At 43.0% G+C, this 22,746-nt stretch overlaps 1 pseudogene; it reads right to left on the reverse strand.

Moving 5' to 3' along the window:
* Window positions 1-19,419: 19,419 nt before the first annotated feature.
* LOC139046036 (Y-box-binding protein 1 pseudogene) lies at window positions 19,420-21,087 on the reverse strand (annotated as a pseudogene).
* Between the last annotated feature and the right edge of the window lie 1,659 nt (window positions 21,088-22,746).

The following is a 22,746-nucleotide window of genomic DNA, read 5'->3' on the forward strand; positions in this document are numbered from 1 at the left end:
TCTTGATAGAAAGCACTGATGATCAAAATATTGTCCCTTGGCATCAGGGTGGTTGCTGCCTGCCCTGGGTTCACCATCTCCCTCGGTGCTAGGCTTTTATCTCACTTATTTGCCTAGTCGCCCACGTTGGGGGAAACAGTGGACAAGCATAGAATTATATATATTAACAGAGGAAGAATTTCATATGTTATATAATTTTCAATTAATTTTAGATTGTTGCACAAACATTGTATATGTGCTTTTCTATGACACTTCATGTTTACATTGCGTATGATCATAGAACAAGTAATAATAATAATTCAACATATCTGAAGACATTAGTTTAAATTGAGTTCATAGGTAAAGTCTTTATCAGAAAAGGAAATTTGTCCAGGGTTATGAGATAGATGGACCACCTCAAGCCGTCAAACAATCATTACTTTAGTTGTATGCTATTCTTACAACACTGATTAAAGAAAACAACAATTAGTTTGAATATTATGACTAGTACAAGAATTCCAATAAGTAATAGAAACAGGAATTGCAATCCGGATTGGAAAAGGGAACTGATACTGAAAAAGGAGCCAACCAAACAAGTCAAAGTAGGTGCAGGATTCACATAAGGCATCCACTTGCTTCTTCACGTGCTTTAGCAGAGATGATACATTGGGAGATTCATCACGTATAAAAGCACAGCATCCAGTCTGAATGACTGTACATGTGCCACCTTGGGATGCTGTAAGAATATCTAAGGTCATTCTACTTTGAAGGACAGCCTTTCGCATTAAAGACATTTCAGTATTTAATAAGGCTATTCCTCCTTGACTATCATTAAGGGCTTCTTGAGTAAATTTAGTCAGAGCTTCCATAATGACATCTTTTAGCCCCAAAGAAGAAGCAAATATGGCTACTCGGTGGCCATACCAGTGGAACACTGAACGAGCCCATCTGGCCTTAAAGAGAGGGAGATTGGCAACAGGTTTCAACTCAGCCTGACTCCTTCCCTGCTTTTAAAGGAAACTCAGGTGTAGTGTTTTAGCCATCCAGGCAGTAGCCAAGGCCAAAGATTTGTTCCACATAACCACTGAGTTCCATTAGGGGTCACTTGATAAGTGCCTGGCCTTCAAGACAAGTCAGTCCCAAATTAATCACTTTTTTAGGTATGATAGCATTCCAAACAAATTATAAAATAGGTATACAGTTTAAGCATAACAAAGGTTTAAATGAGGAGATAGAAGGTTGGGAATACAGGCCTGGTCCGGAGTCTTGGGACAGCTGTCTACAACAGATGCCGTTGTCTTCTCCTCCTGGTATGGTCCTTTCCAACAGGGCTGCAAAGAGTCTTATTTGATGTCTCTTTAAATAAATAAATTCTCCAGGTTATAGTCCAAGATCCTTAAGTTCTGGGAGCTCTCTGTGAAAGAATCAGCTACCAATCTTTTTTTTTTAAGGCACCTCAATAAGACCATGACAACAATGTAATATATCCCTTAAGCAAAGTTTGTTCATATATTTCCTTATTTAATTGCATAGGCTGTTTGCTATTTCAAAAGGAGACAGACGATGTTTACAAAAAGTATAGATCTAAGATTAAAGAGCACTACCACAAGAGCTTTCGGCCACGAGAGAGTAAATGCTTCTGAAAACTTGCCAATTAAGTTTTGGTTGTGCCATTAGTTCTTTCTACCAATCCTGAGGATTGAGGATGGTAAGCGCAGTGGAAATGCTGCAATCTTTGCCAAATATTACAAGTAGATTTGAGTTCACCAGTCACTGTGTAACTCGGGAGGACTTCCTCAAACAGGAATTTATTCTTTGCAATGATAATTTACCTAAAGCCATCAGTCTTCTCAAGGAAAAGCCTCAAACAATGTGAGAATATACAGATCATTACAAGATATATTTATCCTTGAGATGGTGGTATTTGGACAAAGTCCAATTGTTATACCTCAAAGGGTCCCTTAGGAAGGGAAAGTGGCCTTGTGACTCATGAAGTGGCTTCTCTGGATTATACTTTGGGTATATAGTACAATAAGTAGAGGCTATATGAGCCACTGGGAGAAAGTTTCCAAAAGAATTATTTTTCCCTTTTGTTGTAACCTTTATGTATATATATATAATTTCCTTCTTCCGTGGTGATTTCTTAAGCCTGTAGAAGGAAATATTTTTACTGGATTTACAGAGTTAACAGAAAGTAGCAGGCATTCTTGAGGCTGGACAGCATATCCAGCTTGATAACCATCCTTGTTTATCATTTAAGTAAAACCCATTTGTAAACCAAATTAAACAACAGAATGCAGTCGTGGTCTTCTCCCCTTGTGATGTTGGAAGCAACATAGTTGATGTGGGATTGGTGAGCCAAGAGAAAGATTTCTTGGACTCTCAAGGTCTGGCAGTAGTGCTCTCCACATAGAGAATAGCATGGGGACGGGACCCATGGGCAGGAGGAGCTGCTGCTACAAACATGGGTTGACAGTAGAGCTAAATCTAAGGCATAAGCATGTGAGTTATCTCTTTACAAGATGAAGGAAAGAATATGTAAAGAAGTTAAAATGGTATCAGTGCATATGGGGTCTGGCTATTGGGTGGTCCTATAACTTTTAGATAAGAAGCAAATTGGATTAAGTAAATGCCAGAAGCCACCAGCCTAAATGATATCTTCAGCTAAAGACAAAGGAGGACATTGGTGGTGGGGGTAGTCAGCTACATGAGGTCACCAGACAGGCACAATAAACAAGACTTAAGTCCTTGCCATCCCCATTAAGAGTTTCTAGAGATAAGGTCATCCTCCCTTCCTCCTGGTGCAGAGAGGGAAACAACCCCACAGATGGAGACTTCCTTCACAAATGCAAATGTCTCTTATCAAAGGGCAAGATATTTCCACTCCTCAGAGCCTGCTTCTCATTTGCAGTTTTAACAGTAAACAGCCAAAAATAATCCTCATCAGTAGCAAGGTTAAAATAGTGAATAATATTTACCTACACAATATAACCTAAGGTTTATTATCATTTACTTGACAAGGCTTCCCATGCAATTTAGCATGCCAAATAAGCCTAATTAGTATCCCTCCTTTATGGGAAGAGAGCAAATTTCTTTGAGAAGTTCCAGGGGCCCTCTGAAAATCCTCAGAGAAATTCTCTTCCTTCATCCAGGTCAAAAGAAAACCTTTATTTAGCACTTGACTTTTTTTTTTTTTTTTTTTGAGGGAGAAGTTTGTCAAAAATATCAAAAGATTTTAAAACACTTACTTAAACAAGATCAAGAGGTTGCTGATCTTGTCATTGTAAAATAAGGGTCACTGAAACAATGCTTCCTAATATTTAACCAAAGTGACAAGAGCAATAAAAAAAACCTTAATAGGGAGACTCTGTCTTTTTGCACCTAGGAAATTATCTTAACAAAACATAGATCTTCTGTAAACTTACTCAGAAGGAAAAACCTTTTATAACCTCTTTATCAAGAGCAGACTAAGAGTTGCAGAAAATTATCCTTTTTAGAGAGAAAGACAAATTCTAATTTTTGTACTAGTTTACTTTTTCACATTAAAACCCATTTACTTAATTAGACTCATTTAAATCTTAACCAACTTGACCAGGTACAAAACTCTTTTCAGAATTTCTATAACTTTCTTTTGCATTCAGAATTTGTCCCATGTCTTTTTTTCTCCTAGTACTTTAGGACAAATTTTATCTTTCTTAACCAATCAAACAAAATTTTTCCATTCTTTTTATACCTTCTTTACTGAAAACTTACACCTTAATTTCCTTGAATATAAATACATTTTCCTTATTAATTTCTAGCAGCTTTATCACATATATTAGAACTCTCTAACCTTTAACAGACCGTAGTAAATACTAGAAAGGTAAGCAATTACGAATTGTCTTTTATATCAGCATTCTAAACACTTTTCATAATTTCTAGAAACATGCCACTTTACAATAAAACCCAAGGCATGCTTTTTAACAGACCCAAACGCTTTTAGCCTCTTTACAATAAGAAGCCAAAAATAAATAACTTAGATATGTTTAGCAAAAATATTTGTGTTCTAGCCAAACCAAAAATGACCCAGATACTCAGGTTTTTATCATTTAACTTGGCAAAAACTCAAGATTGTTACCAAAAAGAATTTCGAAACTGTTTTTTTCCCCAAGTATACAGACCATAAAACAGTTATCGTACCCACTTTTATCTATTTAAATCATTTGTTTCTAACAATTATGTTCAGATTACCCACGAAAACCTCATGAGACATTAGACAAAAGTGGTCATCATTTAAAGCTATTATTTTGCTGAGGAATTTCTAACAGACAACATGAACTTATTTGACTAGTAAACCCAGGCTACATGCCTGCATCATATGCAAATGCCAACAACTTTTGAGGACATGCCTTTTCAATCAAACCAACAAACTTAAACTCTCATTAACCAACGATTAATCTATATCATGTTAACTTGAAAGACATTTGGGTTAGTTCTATTTAGAAAAACTTCTTGTAAGCACTTACTTTAAGTCAATGTAATAGAGCTCTTTAGAAATTGTACCATCCGGAGGTAAAATATCACACGTTTGTAACATACATAGACACACACAGACAGACAGACATATAGAACAAAGATTTTCCTTAGATTTCTGAGTTAGGTGTTCTCATAGCAGGCCGCGGTGGAAAAGCTTGTTTTCCCAGGTTTTTTTCCTCTTTCTATCTTTCTTTTGGCCTTAGCAATCTGGCTTGGGATCCCCTTTGTTAAACAATTGCAGTCACAGCATGAAGCCAACTGGAGTCCGGAGGAGAGGCTGCCCATTCGGGAACTTATTGGGCTGTTTTAGAAGCTTGATTTCCCACTTCTCTTTTAATTTTGTTTTGTTATAAAGTCCGAACAACTTCTAAGGACAGTGTAATGGATCAGAAAGTGCGCTGCTTGTGAGTGTTACTCCCTATAGAAAGGTCGTAAACACTCTTAGGTGCCTTGGTTTTTCCCTCTGGCAGTCTAAAACCACCGTGGGGGCTCGGAGCGTCAGGTGACCAGCCATTATGTGCACGTCCCCAGATGAGCCTGTAATTAATTACAGTGAATGAGAGTGGAATTCCCTGTGGGACCACTGTACAGTGCAAGGATTGATCCTCTGACACTCCCGCTGAGGTCCTTAGTCACCTAAGGACGCCTTTTGGTAAAGGCTGGGAGGAGCTAATGTCCCTTTTCTTCGGAGCTGAACACATTCAGTCTCTCATTTCTCTAACAAGCAGTTTGTTCAGATTTTATAAACACAAGTCTTTCCAATTTAAAGCCAAATTTAAAAGGTCAGCCTTCCACATTCACTCCCAAGTTCCTCAAGGCTCCTCTGGCCTAGAAAATTCCTCCTAGGTTCCTCTTACCTAGTATGTACTGGTACCCCTTAAAACCTCTAGTTTTAAGACCTTACCTAGCTCATATAAACTCTTGGATCTTCAACTTAAAATAAGGAGGTCCGGGTTTCAGGAGAACTCACCAGGGTCATGTGAAGAATGCAGTGATCCAGGGGGCTCAATGGGCCCTTATTGGTACCAAATGCCGGTTCAGTGTAGATTCCAGGTGGTCTCTGGTGGGTTTCTCTGAAATCCTGCTGTGACTACACCAAGAAATGTTGACGAAAATAATCCATAACCAACCTATAAATGAAAATTTGGGAGAGTTTATTCTGAGCTAAAATCTGAGGACCATGGCCCCGGGCCTTTATTCCCGAAGGAAGAAACGGCACCAAAGAAGTGAGTATACGGTGTGGTTATATACCCCCAAACAGGATGTTTCACATATGATTGAAATGTTCCTCCCACAATAGTCACAAGATTGCCCTGTCGGCACAGTGCTTGATGGATACAGCAGGTATTGGGCCTGCTATCTTGGAGGGTGTAGCAGGAGGCAAGTGTATTGTCTCGAGTTGGGTGGTCACAGGTGAGCACAGCAATCAGTTCCTAGCCTAAGGAAAGATGCTTAAGCCTTAAGGAAATGCCAATGTTGGGAGGGGAAGGGAAGTTGCACCTTTATCTCAAGGGCCTTTGCTCTTCCCATAGGGAATGTCTAAAGCAGATATACAATGCATGCTCAACGCCCTCAGCCAGGACCTTTTTGAAAGACAAGGTCAGGCTGAATTAGGTTTACACCAAATGGCTTCCTCATATTCTCCAATATATCCTATTGCTTGCCATTTTTATTTGTCATGAGCAAGATTAGCCCTAACATCTGCTAACATAGGTAGAGCTAACATCTGCTGCCAATCCTCCTCTTTTTGCTGAGGAAGACTGGCCATCAGCTAACATACATGCCCATCTTCCTCTATTTTATATGTGGGATGCCCGCCACAGCATGGCTTGCCAAGCATTGCGTAGGTCCACATCTGGGATCCGAACCCACGAACCCTGGGCCACTGAAACAGAACATGTGAACTTAACCGCTGTGCCACTGGGGCGGCCCCTCAGTTGTTACGGACAACAGTCTTCCACCTTCAGCTCAGCTAGGTCATTGCTTAAAAAAATTGTTTCTCTCCCCCACCTTGTCTCTTGACTGACTGGCTTTTGTCTTGCAGAGAGCAGACTGAGCCCTCGATTTGTGACAAATTGAAATGGCAAGCAATAGGATATATTGGAGTATATCAGAAAGCCATTTGGTATAAACCTAATTAGGCCTGACTTTGTTTTTTCCAAAAGGGCCTGACTGTGGCCGTTGAGCATGCATTGTATGTCTGCTTAGACATTTTGAGATAAAGGTGCAACTTCCCTCCCCCTCCCAACGTTGGCATCTCCTTAAAGATTAAACATCTTTCCTTAGGCTGGGAAGTGATTGCAGCGCTCATCTGTGACCACCCAGCTTGAGGCAACAGACCTGCCAACCTGCTGTGTTCACCAAGACCGCAGACCTATGTGCTGTTTCCATCAATCGCTGTGCCGACAGAGCAGCCTCATGACTATTATAAAAGGGACATTTCAATCACATGTGAAACATCCTCTTTGAGGGTATATAACCACTCTGTATACCCCCACTTCTTTGGAGTGCTCTGTTCCTTTGTGGAAAGACTCTCCCGGGTTATAATCCTCAACATTTTAGCTCAGAATAAACTCACCCAAATTTTCATTTATAGATTGGTTATGGATTATTTTTGTTGACATTTGTAACATCATGGGTAATGGACTTTGCCTCCCTCTGGCTAGCCTTAGCAATCAATTATTTTTAGCTAAGATTAGCTTTCTGCCACACATCCTAATTAACATTCTTTATAATGCAAACCTCCCTTCTGTGACTTTAAAAAGCCCCTGACATTTACTCCCTAGCAGGACTCTATTTGGGTTTCTACCTGAATCTGTGCTCCCTGAATTACAATTCTTTTATCCCCAAATAAATGCCTCTCTGCCTCTCATTTTGGCTCTTTATTTTTAGGTTAACAAGGTGAAGGCATTACTCTCCCCCACTCCTCATAATCACTGAGTCTACAAAGCCACACGTGACCCAGATGTCCCTATGTCCTACCTCCTGGAGTTCCCCTTTCTGTTAGTATCCAAATGAGACTGCTCAAATCAGGTCATTCATTTCAGGTAGTCCAGGCCTCCCCAGTTTCTGAGGGCTTTTTTTGGTAGGGGAGGTGGGGATGTTGGGGGAAAAATCTTAGATTTCTCCCAAGCCAGTCCTCCTTTCTATCTTTTCCTCCACTTTTGTCTGTCTTTGCAGCTTCTGTCCTCTCTGTCTCCGTGCTGTACCCTCCCCCAGTCTGCTATTCTCCCCAGGGCCAAATTCAGCCCAAACTCCACCATTCAAAGCCCACCAGCCTGCGGCCCCATATTAGCTCTCCACAATCATCCTCACTACACCTCACCATGAATGGGTTTCCCAGCCCTTCCTTCTTGTCCTCCAGCCCTGGCAATGGCAGTCACCTCTGTCCCCACCTGCTCCAGCCCTGACCAGAGGTGCACCCTCCTCCAATTCCTGTAGCCTCTCTGCCCAAGGCTGACTGGCTCCTTGTATCTACCATGTTGGGCCTCCCTGGGAGAGTCCCGTGTCTGGTTGTCCAAACACCACTCCCTGGAAGCCCCAGCTAGTGGCCTGACCCTTATGACCCCCACACCCCACTCTGAAATCTGCCAGAGCAAGGGAGGAGGGGGAGCTGAAGAGTTTGTCCCACTGGACCCATGGTGGGGGAAGTGGAGGTTGCTGAAACCCAGGCCATTTGACTTGCCACTGAGAACATTACTCCATGCATCTATTGGCCTAGCAGTGTAGGCAGGGTAAGAAATCCACATTTTGCATCTGTGGCTTTTTAATTACAATTTTTCTTTATCTTTTACTTTTTGCTGAGGAAGATTTGCCCTAAGCTTGATACGGAATCTGATATCAGTTTCCCCACATTAAACCCAGCATATATGAGGTTAAAACCAAAATACTCTTTCCCTGCTTACTCCCTGGCTTCCTGGCTCCAGAATCCACTATCCTCCATGGAGACAGACACCACCAAGGGCAAGCACCTGGATTCACTATCTCCTCCCCACAAAGAGATACAGGCTGGTGGGAAAGCTGCTGACCAGCAAGTTCACAGGCTTCCTCCTCTCTGTAAGTGTCTCAAGGCCAAAGACAGGCTGGTGGGAAAGCTCAAACCAGCAAGGCCATGTGCTCCCCCTCCCCTACCTAAAACCACAAATAAAGACCCTTCCTTTTAGCTTTTTGGGGAGCTTGGGATTTCAGCATTAGCTGCCCTTCCTCCTTGCTCAGTGCTGTACAAAAATAAAATTCCTACTTTCTTCCACTACCCCTGGTGTCAGAGATTGGTTTGCTGTGCAACAGGTGAGCAAACTCACTTCAGGTTCAATATCAAACTGACATCTCTACCCAATCTTCCCCTTTTTTTTTGCTTGAGGAAGATTAGCCCTGAGCTAACATCTGCTGCCAATCTTCTTCTACTTTGTACAGGGGTTGCTGCCATAGCACGGCCACTGACAAGTGGTGGAGGTCCACACCTGGAACGCAAACCTAGGCCGCTGAAGTGGAGCACACCAAGCTTAACCACTAGGCCAAGGGGCCAGCCTTGCATATGTGGTTTTAAAAAAATTTTACTTTATATTTATTAATATATTGATATATAATTTATATTTGTAAATTATTATACATAACATAGTTATGTATTTATATTCTCTGTATTTAACTCCTTTTCGGTGCTGCCTGCTCTACGAAATTCCAGCTCATTCAGGTCGTGCTTAGAATAGCCAGGTGAGGGGCTCTTTCCTCTGTAGGGTAAACACACACTCTCCCGTGGACCAGCAGCAGGAGTGGGGGATTCTGGGGGTGGTAAACTGAGGGCATCAGTGACCCTTTGGGACCTTGGGAATCCCATGTTCTTTCACCAAGATGTGGGGTGTGGGTAATTCTTCGGCCTCCTGCAATGACCCCTTTGGGGGTCTCCTGCCCCCATCTTCCCCCGCTGCCATATGCCAGTCCGACCCGCATCTGATGCCTGCTGGCCTCCACCCACCCAGGAGAGCCAAACCCTTTGTCCTGCCATCGTGACGCCAGCCCAGCCCAGAGCCACCAGTGTCACCGTCTCCACCGCAGTCCATGCCTTGAGCTGATTCCCACAGCTCCCCCAAGCCTGCCCCGCCCTCGTGCTGCTTGGAAACCTCGAGATACTTTCTTTAAGACCCGCTCACTAGTCCTAAGTCTCCCGGAAGGTGGAAGCACCCCTCCCTCCCTCCTCGAGCTTCCCAGCCACTTCCTCCCGGGACCCAGCACTGGTCCGCCGCGGGTGCACTTGCAGGAGTCCGGTGACACGTCTGCCCCTGACAGGCCCAGGCTTGAAGCTCTGTCCCAGCCCAGGACACCGCCTCGGCGGTGAGGGGGGCGCTGAGAGCCCTCCGCGGTGGCTGCGCTGCCGGCTGCAGAGCCTCTCACAGGCCCGGCCCTGTCCCTCCCGGCCGGTGCTGCTCGCGGGAGCCCGCCTTTCACGGATGGACGGGGCTCGGGTGCCGAGAGCTGGCAGAGCGGCCTCCCCATCAGGGCTCCCCTCACCCAGCCGCCGCCAGCCCGCAGCTTCCTGCCCAAAGGGAAGACCAATCAAAAGAGCGATTTTGACCCTCGGGAAAATGGCCAATCGCAATTGGGGTCCCAGCCTAGCCCTGCCCCCAGTAGACTCGGGTGTTTCCAGCCTTGACCCAGAACGCTTCCGTGTGGGTGTGCAGGGGCTGCCAGGGGCGGAGGGCTGGGAGTCTGTAGACAAGGGCAGATCCCCTTCCATAGGCCACATGCGAGGATTCCTGTTTTCCCACACAGGGTGGGCTTCTGCCTTTGACTTGTGCATTTTTTTTAATTGAGTTATTGATAGGTTACAATCTTGTGAAATTTCAATTGTACATTAATGTTTGTCAGTCATGTTGTAGGTGCACCACTTCATCCGTTGTGCCCACCCCCCACCCCACCTTTCCCCTGGTATCCACTAAACTGTTCTTAGTCCATAATTTTAAATTCCTCATATGAGTGGAGTCATACACAGATTATCTTTCTCTCACTGGCTTATTTCACTTAACATAATTCTCTCAAGGTCCATCCATGTTATTGCAAATGGAATGATTTTGTTCTGTTTTGCAGCTGAGTAGTATTCCGTTGTATATATGTACCACATCTTCTTTATCCATCCGTCTGTTGCTGGACACTTAGGTTGCTTCCACGTCTTGGCTATTGTAAACAGTGCTGCAATAAACATTGGGGTGCATAGGACTTTTGGGATTGCTGACTTCAAGCTCTTTGGATAAATACCCAGTAGTGGGATGGCTGGATCGTATGGTAGTTCTATTTTTAATTTTTTGAGGCATCTCCATACTGTTTTCCATAGTGGCTGCACCAGCTTGAATTCCCACCAGCAGTGTATGAGGGTTCCTTTTTCTCCGCAACCTCTCCAACATTTGTTGCCATTAGTTTTAGATATTTTTGTCATTCTAACGGGTGTAAGGTGATATCTTAGTGTAGTTTTGATTTGCATTTCCCTGATGATCAGCGATGATGAGCATCTTTTCATGTGCCTATTGGCCATCAGTATATCTTCTTTGGAGAAACGTCTGTTCATGTCTCCAGCCCATTTTTTGATTGGGTTGTTTGATGTTTTTGGGTTGAGTTGCAAGAGTCCTTTATATATTATGGATATTAAGCCTTTGTCAGATATATGACTTGCAAATATTTTTTCCCAGTTAGTGGGTTGTTTTTTTGTTTCAATCCTGTTTTCATTTGCCTTGAAGAAGCTCTTTAATCTGATGAAGTCCCATTTGTTTATTCTTTCTATTGTTTCCCTTCTCTGAGAAGGGATGGTGTCCGAAAAGATCCTTTTAATACTGATGTCAAAGAGTGTACTGCCTACGTTTTCTTCCAGAAGCCTTATGGTTTCAGGTCTCACCTTTAGGTCTTTAATCCATTTTGAATTTATTTTGGTGAATGGTGAAAAAGAATGGTCAATTTTCATTCTTTTCCATGTGGCTTTCCAGTTTTCCCAGCACCATTTGTTGAAAAGACTTTCTTTTCTCCATTGTATGCCCTCAGCTCCTTTGTCAAAGATAAGCTGTCCATAGATGTGTGGTTTTATTTCTGGGCTTTCAATTTTGTTCCATTGATCTGTGCACCTGTTTTTGTACCAGTACCATGCTGTTTTGATTACTGTAGCTTTGTAGTATGTTTTGAAGTCAGGGATTGTGATGCCTCCCGTTTTGTTCTTTTTTCTCAGGATAGCTTTAGCAACTCGGGGTCTTTTGTTGCCCCATATGAATTTTAGGATTCTTTGTTCTAATTCTGTAAAGAATGTCATTGGGATTCTGATTGGGATGGCGTTGAATCTGTAGATTGCTTTAGGTAGAACGGACATTTTAACTATGTTTATTCTTCCAATCCATGTACATGGAATGTCTTTCCATCTCCTTATGTCGTCATCCAATTCTCTCAGAAAGGCCTTGTAATTTTCATTATATAAGTCCTTCACTTCCTTAGTTAAGTTTACCCAGAGGTATTTTATTCTTTTTGTTGCGATTGTGAATGGTATTGTATTCTTGAGTTCTTTTTCTGTTGGTTCATTACTGGAGTATAGAAATGCTATACTGATTTATGCAAATTGACTTTATACCCTACAACTTTGCTGTAGTTGTTGATTACTTCTAAGAGTTTTCCAATGGATTCTTTGGGGTTTTCTATATATAAGATCATGTCATCTGCAAACAGCGAGAGTTTCACTTCTTCCCTCCCTATTTGGATTCCTTTTATTCCTTTTTCTTGCCTGATTGCTCTTGCCAGGACCTCCAGTACTATGTTAAATAAGAGTGGTGATAGAGGGCATCCTTGTCTCGTTCCTGTTTTCAGGGGGATGGGGTTCAGTTTTTGTCCATTGAGTATGATGTTGGCTATGGGTTTGTCGTATATGGCCTTTATTATGTTGAGGTAGTTTCCTTCTATGCCCATTTTGTTCAGAGTTTTTTATCATAAATGGCTGTTGGATCTTGTCAAATGCCTTCTCTGCATCTATTGAGATGATCATGTGGTTTTTATTCCTCAGTTTGTTGATGTGGTGTATCACGTTGATTGATTTGCGGATGTTGAACCATCCCTGTGTCCCTGGTATGAATCCCACCTGATCCTGATGGATGATTCTTTTGATGAATTGCTGAATTCTGGTTGCCAAAGTTTTGTTTAGAATTTTTGCATCTATGTTCATCAGTGATATTGGCCTGTAGTTCTCTTTTTTCGTGGTGTCCTTGTCAGGTTTTGGGATCAGCGTGATGTTGGCCTCATAGAATGTGTTAGGAAGTGTTCCATCTTCCCTAATTTTTTGGAATAGCTTGAAAAGGATAGGTATTAAATCCTCTCTGAAAGTTTGGTAGAATTCCCCAGGAAAGCCATCTGGTCCTGGGGTTTTATTCTTTGGGATGTTTTTGATTGCTGTTTCAATCTCTTTCCTTGTGATTGGTCTGTTCAAATTGTCTGCCTCTTCTTGCGTGTGCTTTGGGAGATTGTAGGAGTCCAAGAATTTATCCATGTCCTCTAGGTTATCCGTTCTGTTGGCATATAGTTTTTGTAGTATTCTTTTATAATCTGTTGTATTTCTGCAGAGTCTGTTGTTATTTCTCCTCGCTCATTTCTGATTTTATTTGAGCTTTCTCCCTTTTTTTCTTTGTAAGTCTGGCTAGTGGTTTGTCAATTTTATTTATCTTCTCAAAAAACCAGTTCTTTGTCTCATTGATCCTTTCTAATGCCTTTTTCATTTCAATAGTATTTATTTCTGCTCTGATTTTTATTATTTCTCTCCTTCTGCTGACTTCGGGCTTCATTTGTTCTTTTTTCTCTAGTTCAGTTAGGTGTGCTTTAAGGTTGCTTATTTGGGATTGTTCTTGTTTGTTAAGATGTGCCTGTATTGCGATGAATTTTCCTCTTAATACAGCTTTTGCTGTATCCCATATGAGTTGGTATGGCATGCTATCATTTTCATTTGTTTCCAGGTATTTTTTAATTTCTTATTTAATTTCTTCAATGATCCATTGCTTGTTCAGTAGTGTGTTGTTTAGTCTCCACATCTTTGTGCCTTTCTCAGCTTTTTTCTTGTAATTAATTTCTAGCCTTATAGCACTATGATCTGAGAAGATGCTTGTTATTTCAATTTTTTAAATTTGTAGAGGCTTGCCTTGTTTCCCAACATATGGTCTATCCTAGAGAAAGTTCCATGTGCACTTGAGAAGAATGTGTATTCAGCTCCTTCAGGGTGGAGTGATCTATATATGTCTATTAAGTCCAATTGTTTTAGTTTTTCATTCAGCTCCACTATTTCCTTGTTGATTTTCTGTCTGGATGATCTGTCCATTGATGTGAGTGGGGTGTTGAGGTCCCCTACTATTATTGTGTTGTTTTTAACATCTTCCTTTAGGTCTGTTAATAGTTGCTTTATGAATCTTGGTGCTCCTGTGTTGGGTGCATGGATATTTATAAGCGTTATTTCTTCTTGATGAAGTGTCCCTTTGATGATTATATGTTGTCCCTCTGTGTCTCTCTTTACCTGTCTTACTTTGAAATCCACTTGGTCTGATATGAGAATTGCAACACCTGCCTCTTTTTCCTTGCTATTTGCTTGAAGTATTGTTCTCCACCCCTTCACCCTGAGTCTGTGTTTGTCCTTGGGGCTGAGGTGTGTTTCCTGGAGGCAACAGATTGTTGGATCTTGTTCTTTAATCCATTTTGCCACTCTGTGTCTTTTTATTGGAGAGTTCAATCCGTTCACATTGAGAGTGATTATTGATGCATGTGGACTTAATGCTGTTAATCTGTCGCTCATTATCTTGTTTTCCTGCATTTCTTTTCCTGTGTGCTTTAGCCTACCCATTTAATACTGCAATTTGTTATGCTGGATTTCTTAGATTTTTCCTTATTTATGATTTGTGACTCTGTTCTGTACTTTATTTTAGTGTCTACCTTGAAGTTTGTATTTAGAATCTTGAGTATAATATAGTCTATTCTCTGGTGGTCCCTTACCTACTTGACCAATACTGATTTAGACCCTTTGCTCTTCCCCTCCTAAATAATTATTTTCATTTTTTATTCCAACTCGTCTTATTAATTTGTAGTTAGAGTGCTAAGATCGCCCTTGTTTTGGTAGTTTCCTTACCTTTACCCTAATGCTATAATTGAATATTTGCTATCCTGTTCTGGTTCTATCCATCGGTCTCCCTCGTCTGTGGATTGTGTCCCCTTTCTACCTTTTTTTCTTTTTTCAAGTATGAGAGCCTTCTTGAGGATTTCTTGTAATGGAGGGCTTTTAGTTACAAATTCCCTTAACTTTTGTTTGTCTGGAAAAGATTTAATTTCTCCCTCATGTCTGAAGGAAATTCTTGCTGGATAGAGTATTCTTGGCTGAAGGTGTTTATCCTTTAAAGCTTTGAATATATCACTCCATTCTTTCCTAGCTTGTAGGGTTTCTGTAGGCAAATCTGCTGACAGTCTGATAGGGGCTCCTTTATAGGTTATTCTCTTTTTTTTTTCCTTACTTTCCTGAGTATTCTCTCCTTATCATTCCTATTTGCCAACTTTACTACTATGTGCCTTGGGGTAGCTCTTTTTACATTGACAAATCAAGGAGATCTAAAACCCTCCTCTACACACATTTCTCCGTTGATCCCTAGATTTAGGAAGTTCTCTCCAATAATTTCGTTAAGCACACTTTCTGCTCCATTTTCCTTTTCCATATTCTCGGGAATTCCTATGATCCTTATGTTCTTACTCCTCATTGAATCCATTATTTCTCGGAGATTTTCCTCCTTTTTTTAAATTCTTAGTTCTCTTTCTTCCTCTATCTGGCGCCATTCAGCCTGTCTGTCCTCGATTATGCTAATTTTTTCCTCTATGTTGTCTACATGGGCATTCAGGGAATCTGTATTCTGTTTTATCTGGTCCATTGTGTTTTTCATCTCAAGTAATTCTGTTTGATTCTTCTTTATGATTTCAATCTCTTTTGTGAAGTAACTCCAGAACTCGGCTTGTTTCTCTATCTTTCTCTCTACCTCATTGAGTTTTTTGATTATAGCTGCTCTGAATTCATTATCACTTAGTTTACCTAATTCCAAGTCCTCAGGACTTAATTCTATGTTTTTATTGTTTTCCTTCTGGTCTGGGGCTTTTATAAATTGCTGGATGGTAGAGGAGCGGTTTTTTCTCATGGTGGTAGAATTCAGTTGCAGTTACAGCCTGTCGCCACTAGATGGGGGTCGAGAGCAGCGTGTTATGAGCTCTCCGCCTTGGGGCAATATGGCTGCGCCCACTGGCTTCGCTCTGGAGGAGGGGTTGTTACTCACACGCACCGGTCTGGGTTCAGATCAGTTCTGTTGTCTGGTCTCCCAAGGCCCTTGATTTATGGGGTCCCCAAGGACGGAAGCTTCCCGCCATCAGCGGGTCTCCACTGAATCAGCGGCAGGAGTCCTGGATGATCCCCTGGTCGCGCGGCCCCTCCCCCGCTCCCTCCCGACCCGCCGCAGCGATCGCAGACTCTAGGGGAGGGAGCGATGTTCTCTCCTACTGTTCCAGTGCCTCTGAAGGTGTAAGCAAGGTGTATGATCTCCGCCTTCTTGGAATTGTAGGTCTCTAACAAGCTGGCATTATTTTTATTCTCTGACATTCAGTTCTTCCAATCTTTTGTTGTATTTTGGAGGGGAGAGAATCCCGGGTCAGATCACCCCACCATTTTGCTCCACCCACCTCCTGACTTGTACATTTTTGTATCCTCAGCTCATAGGTGTCTCCTGGGTAATTGTTGGATCAATATGTTAATAGTTTACATATCGATGGAACCCAACCATCACCTCTGTCATTATGCGCTTCTAGAACAAGCAGTGCCCAGAGACAGCCTGACGTGGAGAGAGGCAAGAATGACCCTGGGACCGGACTTCGCATGGTCCAGTTCAAGTCTCACTTGTTCCCAGGGAGCTGAGGCTGACGGGTAATCATCTCAGGCTCAGTTTCCCCTCCTAACCACTGGGGTAACCGCCAAGCTTTATAAAAAGCATGTAACTATACAATAACTCACACCAACCTCTGGGTTAACCTCTCCTTTTGTAGAAGTTGGCTTTGAGGCTTCTGTTATTGGTCATTGCACAGCATGAAATCAAGCTGCTCACAAAAATGTTTTATAGAGGTGAAGTGTTCCAAGTGTAAAGGAAAAGTGTCTTCTGTTGCCTGACAGGTAAAAGGAAGCTTCTAGATTAGAAGAAATTTGTGCATTTCATCATTTTTAGGAGCTACTATTTTTAGCAAAGTCTTTGTCTTTAAGAGGAAAAATACCGTGATTAATACTTTCAGAAGAGCTATTCAGCCGTTGTTTGTTGGTATAATAGGATCTTCTCAAGTTGAAATGCCTAAATATGATTTTAAGAGTTCATGCTATTTAGTTACACTAACTAAATTAAGAAACTTCAAGTGAGGGGGAGGTGGTGACAAGTTGGTATGAATTTAACCTAAAAGAACTTACACTGATCTCTGAGACAATACTTTGTGTTTGAAAGGTTTGCGTCACAAGATGAGTGTAATGGAAATCCCAGCTGCAGAAGTTTTGATTAAAATCCTACTTTCTGCATCCCAGAGCTTTCTCACAAAGTTGAGAACCTTCTGGAGAATTTATCCCGCCTCTAAGGGCGATTTTCCTTCTGGCTCAGTATTGCAGTTTGGAACCAGAATTAGCCCATTGGCTGTGAATTAGCCCCTTGTCTTTCACTTACTAAAGAGGAGGCCAGAAGCAGAATTTCTAGGCCTCCAGACCATCACTCTCACGAGCTAGGAGATTACAGTGCTGGGTTAGGGCATCAGAAAGAACTTGAACTGTAATGTGGTCATAATCATATGATGAGAAAATAATATCCATGCTTAAAATGATCTGGATCCCGATGTGGCCATTTTGACTGCCTACTTCATTTTTATTCTCGTTCTCCCTGAGTGAGTTCCTAATAGGTGTAAGGAATTTGTCCATTTCATCTATGTTATCCAATTTATTGGCACAGAGTTCATAATATTCCTTTACCCTCTCAATATCTTAGTGTCAGTAGTGACATCCTCTTTTTCGTTTCTAATATTGGTAATGTGTATCTTTTTCTCTGAATCAGTTTGGCTGGGGGTTTATCAATGTGACTGTTCAGTTCAAAGAACTAGGTTTTGGGGGCTGCCCTGGTGGCATAGTTGCTAAGTTCACATGCTCCACTTCAGTGTTCCAGGGTTAACAGGTTTGCTTTCCCAGTGTGGACCTAGCACCACACCTTGAGCCATGCTGTGGTGGCATCCCACATCAAATAGAAGAAGATTAGAACAGATGTTAGCTCAGGGCCAATCTTCCTCACAAAAAAAAGGAACCAGGTTTTGGTTTCGTTGATGTCTTAGTTTTTCTGTCTCTCTGTTTTCTGTTTAGTTTATTTCTGCTCTTTATTATTTCATTTTTCCCTGCATAATTTTGATATTGGCTCTTTTTCAGTTTCTTTCTTTCCCCTTTTTTTTTTTTTTTTGAGGGAGATTAGCCCTGAGCTAACATCTGCTGCCAATCCTACTCTTTTTTGCTGGCCCTGAGCTAACATCTGTGCCCATCTTCCTCTACTTTATATCTGGGTTGCCTGCCACAGCATAGCCTGATCAACAGTGCCATGTCTGCGCCTGGGATCCGAACAAGCAAACCCCGGGCCAATGAAGCAGAAGGTGTGCACTTTACTGCTGCGCCACTGGGCTGGCCCCTCTTTTTCAGTTTCTTTCTTTTTTTTTTTAATAATACCTGTGTTGTTTTAATTTGCAATTGCCTCATCACTTGTGAGGTTGATCATCTTTTTCTTTTTTCTTTTTGTTTTTTTTTAAAGATTGGCGCCTGGGCTAACAACTGTGGCCAATCTTTTTTTTGTTTTTCTACTTTATCTCCCCAAACACCCCCTGTACACAGTTGTATATCTTAGTTGCAGGTCCTTCTAGTTGTGGGATGTGGGACGCTGCCTCAACGTGGCCTGACGAGCGGTGCCATGTCAGCGCCCGGGATCCCAACCCTGGGCTGCCACAGCAGAGTGCGTGAACTTAACCACTCAGCCACGGAGCCAGCCCCCTCTTTTTCAGTTTCTTAAGGTGAAAGCTTATGTCATTCATTTTGAAACTTTTGAACGACTTCCTGTGTCTGTGTTCATGAGGGTTACTTGTCTGTACATTCCTTATGCTGTCATTTTGGTACAAGGATGATGCTGGCCTCGTGGAGTGAGTCGGGAAACATTCATTCTGCTTCCATTTTCTATAAGAGTTTTATAGGTCATTGATTTTAGACCTTTGTAACTCTTTCTGATAGGAGTGTTTATTTTATATGTTTGCCTCTAAGCACTGTTTTAGCTGCATCCCACAAATTTTGGTATGTCATGTTTTCACATTCATTCCAGTGAAAATACTTTTTAACATCTCTTGTTATTAGTTTCCAACTATTTGGGTATTTTTCAGATGTCTTCGTGTTACTGATTTCTAATTTAATTCCAGTATTCAGAAAACATTTCTTGTATTATTTGAATTTTTTTATTAATACCTTTACTAATAGGTGCTTGCAGTTTGAGTTTTTTAAAAATATCAAGTTGTAAACTTTTATCACAAATTAAAAATGAGGTTCTTAGAAATAGAACTTGACCAGATATGAAACAATTGAAAAACCTTTAATGATATATTGAGAAAAATTAGGGTTCATAACAAAAAAACAAAGTTTGTCATTGCCAAAAAGAGACGTCTTTAGATAAAATAATGAAAGTTTCATGCTGTGTAGATAATGCAGATGGTTCCAGTTATCTGGTCAACGGGCAAAAAGCAAGCCCGTGAGGTCTTCCGCTGCGATCTTCTGTTCGTTTCTCAGTGCTGGAATGTCGTCTTCATCTTTTCGGGTTGGATGACTACAGATGGTGGTGGAGGTGGGAAGCCTGTGTCTACTCAGCTGCCCTGCTCAGCCCTGGGAGGGGGGTTCTCAGCTGGGGGGGCAGCTGCTTTTGTCTCCTGGCCATCTTGTGGTCTAGGGATTTCTTGGCCTCTGTGTTGGTTGTTGAAGGTGCGGCGGTGCTGACGTTAAGGTGGCTGCTTATAGTAGGTCTCCTGTCCTCGATCTTCCTGATATGCTTGGCCATCCTCTCTGGCTGTCTTTGGTGAGGAGGGTCCCTGCGACACTGTGGTCTATACCCCGATACAGCTTCTGTCTACTGGTCTGCCTTGTTCTCCTGCACCCTGGTTGTCAGTCCTCTCCATCACTTCTCGCTGCACAGGAGGGCTGGAACACTGTGGTTGTCACCCGTAGGGTCTCCACATGTAGTGAAGTGGGGACCGAGGCCTGCGTGTGGTCGGGCTGGCATGGAGCCTGACCTTTGGGAGCTCTCTCTGATCCCACATTCTTCATGCTCTCACTATTCTGATGGATCTGCTGGAGGGTGTGTGGAGGCCCCTTTGACTTGAACAGCGGCTATGCTGGCCCCAGGGTGCTGCACATTTACTGTGTGCACTGAAGCTCTGCCAGGCCTGTCACATTTGGTCCTCTGCCCCAATCTCCCTCAGCAGCATCAAACTGCACAGTCTCCCCATCTCCGGCACTGTGAAGGTCCAGCTGGGCTTCCTCCTCTGTGGTGGTCTGGGTACCAGTGCATCTTCCCTGGTCCTTCCTGTGGATGAAACCATATCCACTTCTTACACTGAACCATTTTACTGTTCCCAAGCCTGTGTCACAATTACCTTCTTGTGCCTGCACTCCGCCCATGGTGCTGGGTTTGGTGTCAGCAGCACAGGGGCAGGGGCAGCTGAGGGTCTTGGCCTCGCTGCTCAGGGTGTGGTGACAGTGACTGGGCCAGCTCACCCCTCAAGGATGCAGTGATGGAGCCTGGAGCTGGAGGCAGGGCTGCTCAGGGCTCTCTGGGCTCTGCTCTTCCTCCCACTACTGAGCAAACTCTTCTTTGGATTATTTGGGGTTTACTGAGACTTGTCTCTGGTTGGTGGGAAATGTGGTCTCTTGGCAAATGTGCCCTGTGCACGTGAGAAGAGTGTGTCCTCTGCTGTGTTGGGGGCGTGTCCTGTAACATCAGTTAGGGCAGAGTGGTGACGGTGCCGTCCAGGGCTTCCGCATCTGTCCTCGTCTCTGTCTAGCTGCTCCATCAGTGATCGAGCGAGTGTTGAAATCTGGGACTGTGGGCTGTCTGTTTCTCCTTTCAGTTCTGTGGGTTTTCTTTGTATATTTGAAGCTCTGGGACTAGAAGCTGTGACTCTCCTGATACACAGCCATTGAGGACTGTGATGCCATCCTGGTGAATGGCCCCTTTGTTATTATGAAATGACCCTCTTTCCCTGGGAAATTCTTTGCTTTGAAAGCAGCACTGTTGGTCCTGGCCTGTGCTCTCCCCACTGGACCCCAGTGAATGTGCTGCTCCCTGGGAGCTCCCCGCGGGCCAGGTGCTATCTGGCCAGGCCTGTCCCCTACCCCCGACCCGAGGCCTGCGGGGGCATCAGAGAACTGAGAGAACCTGAGTTCCTGCTAGTCTGCCCACTCAACTGCAGGGTCGAGCTCACCGTGGTGCTCTTGGAGAAGCGTGAGATGAGTGGTGGAGTGGGAGGCCCCAGCATCAGCACTTGGTCTGCGCGTCCTGGAGCAATGTCCTCGCTGCCCCCTCCGTGTGCACGTGCGTCCCCCCACCCATGCTGTCCCACCTCATCCAGAGCAGAGTTCCCTCTACCCCTGCTTGGAGGATGCCTGGTGGGGCGGTCCATCCATGCCAGCCTCCCCTCTCCCAGACCAAGGCCCATCTGCACTCAGCACGTGCTGCTGTCCACAGAAAGCAGAGGGCACAGAATGCACACTGCACTGCCCCTGCAGCCGCCGCCCTCCTTTCCTGTGGGGGAGCCTCAGCCTGCGGGTCTCTCTCCTCTTTCCTTTTCCCTGTCTCTGGGCTTCCTGCACTGAGCACATAGTTGGGTCTGCTTTTTTCTCCCTCTGACAATCCGCCTTTATTAGGTAATTACGTTGAATTTGTAATGACACTGATGTGACTATGGGCGTGGTTGGGTTTAGATCCACCAGGTTCCTGTTTGTTTGCTATTTATCCCATTTGTTTGTGTCCATTTCCCTCTTTTCCTACCTTCTTTTGGGTGAATTATTGGTATGATTCCATCTTATCTCCTGTATTAGCTTCATGGCTCAACCACTTCATTTCATGTTTTGTGGTTGCTTTGAGGATTCCTGCCTCCATCTTCTGTTTGTGCCAGTCTGCCTGCAGGTGACACTGTCCACTTCACGACGGTCCACTTCCGTGTCCCCTTCTTGGCCTTGGTGTTGTTGTTTGTCATATTTTACTTTTATATGAGTTATTAACCCCATAATAAATCATTATTTTTGCTTTAACATTCAACTGTGTTTCCAAAATATGGTGAAAGTCTTTGATATCTGCCCCATATGTAGCAGTCGTGGTGTCTGCGTTCCTTGCATGGTCCCAGCTGTTCATCTAGGATTGTTTCCCTCTGCTGGAGGGGTTCCTTTCACATGTCTTGTAGTCGTGCTCTGCTGATGATTAATTCTCTCAGTGTTTCAATGTCTGAAAAATCTTTATCCTGCTATTTCTTTTACAGTTTGAGGTATAATTGACACAATAATAAAGTACTCATTTAAAGTGCATAATTAGACAAGGGTTAACAGTGATTAACATATTGATAAGCCATGAAGCCATCACCTCCATCAAGATAATGAGCATGTCCATCACCCCCAAGTTCCCTCGTGTCCCTTTGTGAGCCCTCCTGACCCCATTGGCCCTCCCTACAAATCTACTTTTCTGTATTTCCTATAATTTTGTGTCAATGGAATCACTGAGTTCATTGTTTGTTGTGGTTTGGATTCTTTCACTATGACTGAAATTCATCCGTGTGGTTGCACGTGTGAACATGGCTCCTTTTATTGCTGAGAATCACCTTTTCTGTGATAAAATACATGACACAAAAATTACCACTTTAACCATTTTTATGTGTATAATTCAGTAGCACTAAGTACATGCACGTGTTGTATAACCAGCACCACTATCTGCTTCCAGGACATTTTCATCAGCCTCAAGTCTTGTCTCCTGTGGTATATAATCTGCTGCTAATACCATGCAGTGTTCATTTCAGACGTTACCGTTTTGATCATTAGCAGTTTGATTTAGGCATTTTAATAGCAAACATGTTCCCCTTATCATGCTAATTTTCCCTCTACCTTCCTGAGCATATGGATATGTAACAGTTACTTTAATGTCCTTG

This window comes from Equus asinus, chromosome 8 (assembly GCF_041296235.1).
Source record: "Equus asinus isolate D_3611 breed Donkey chromosome 8, EquAss-T2T_v2, whole genome shotgun sequence".
NCBI classification, from domain to species: Eukaryota; Metazoa; Chordata; class Mammalia; order Perissodactyla; family Equidae; genus Equus; species Equus asinus.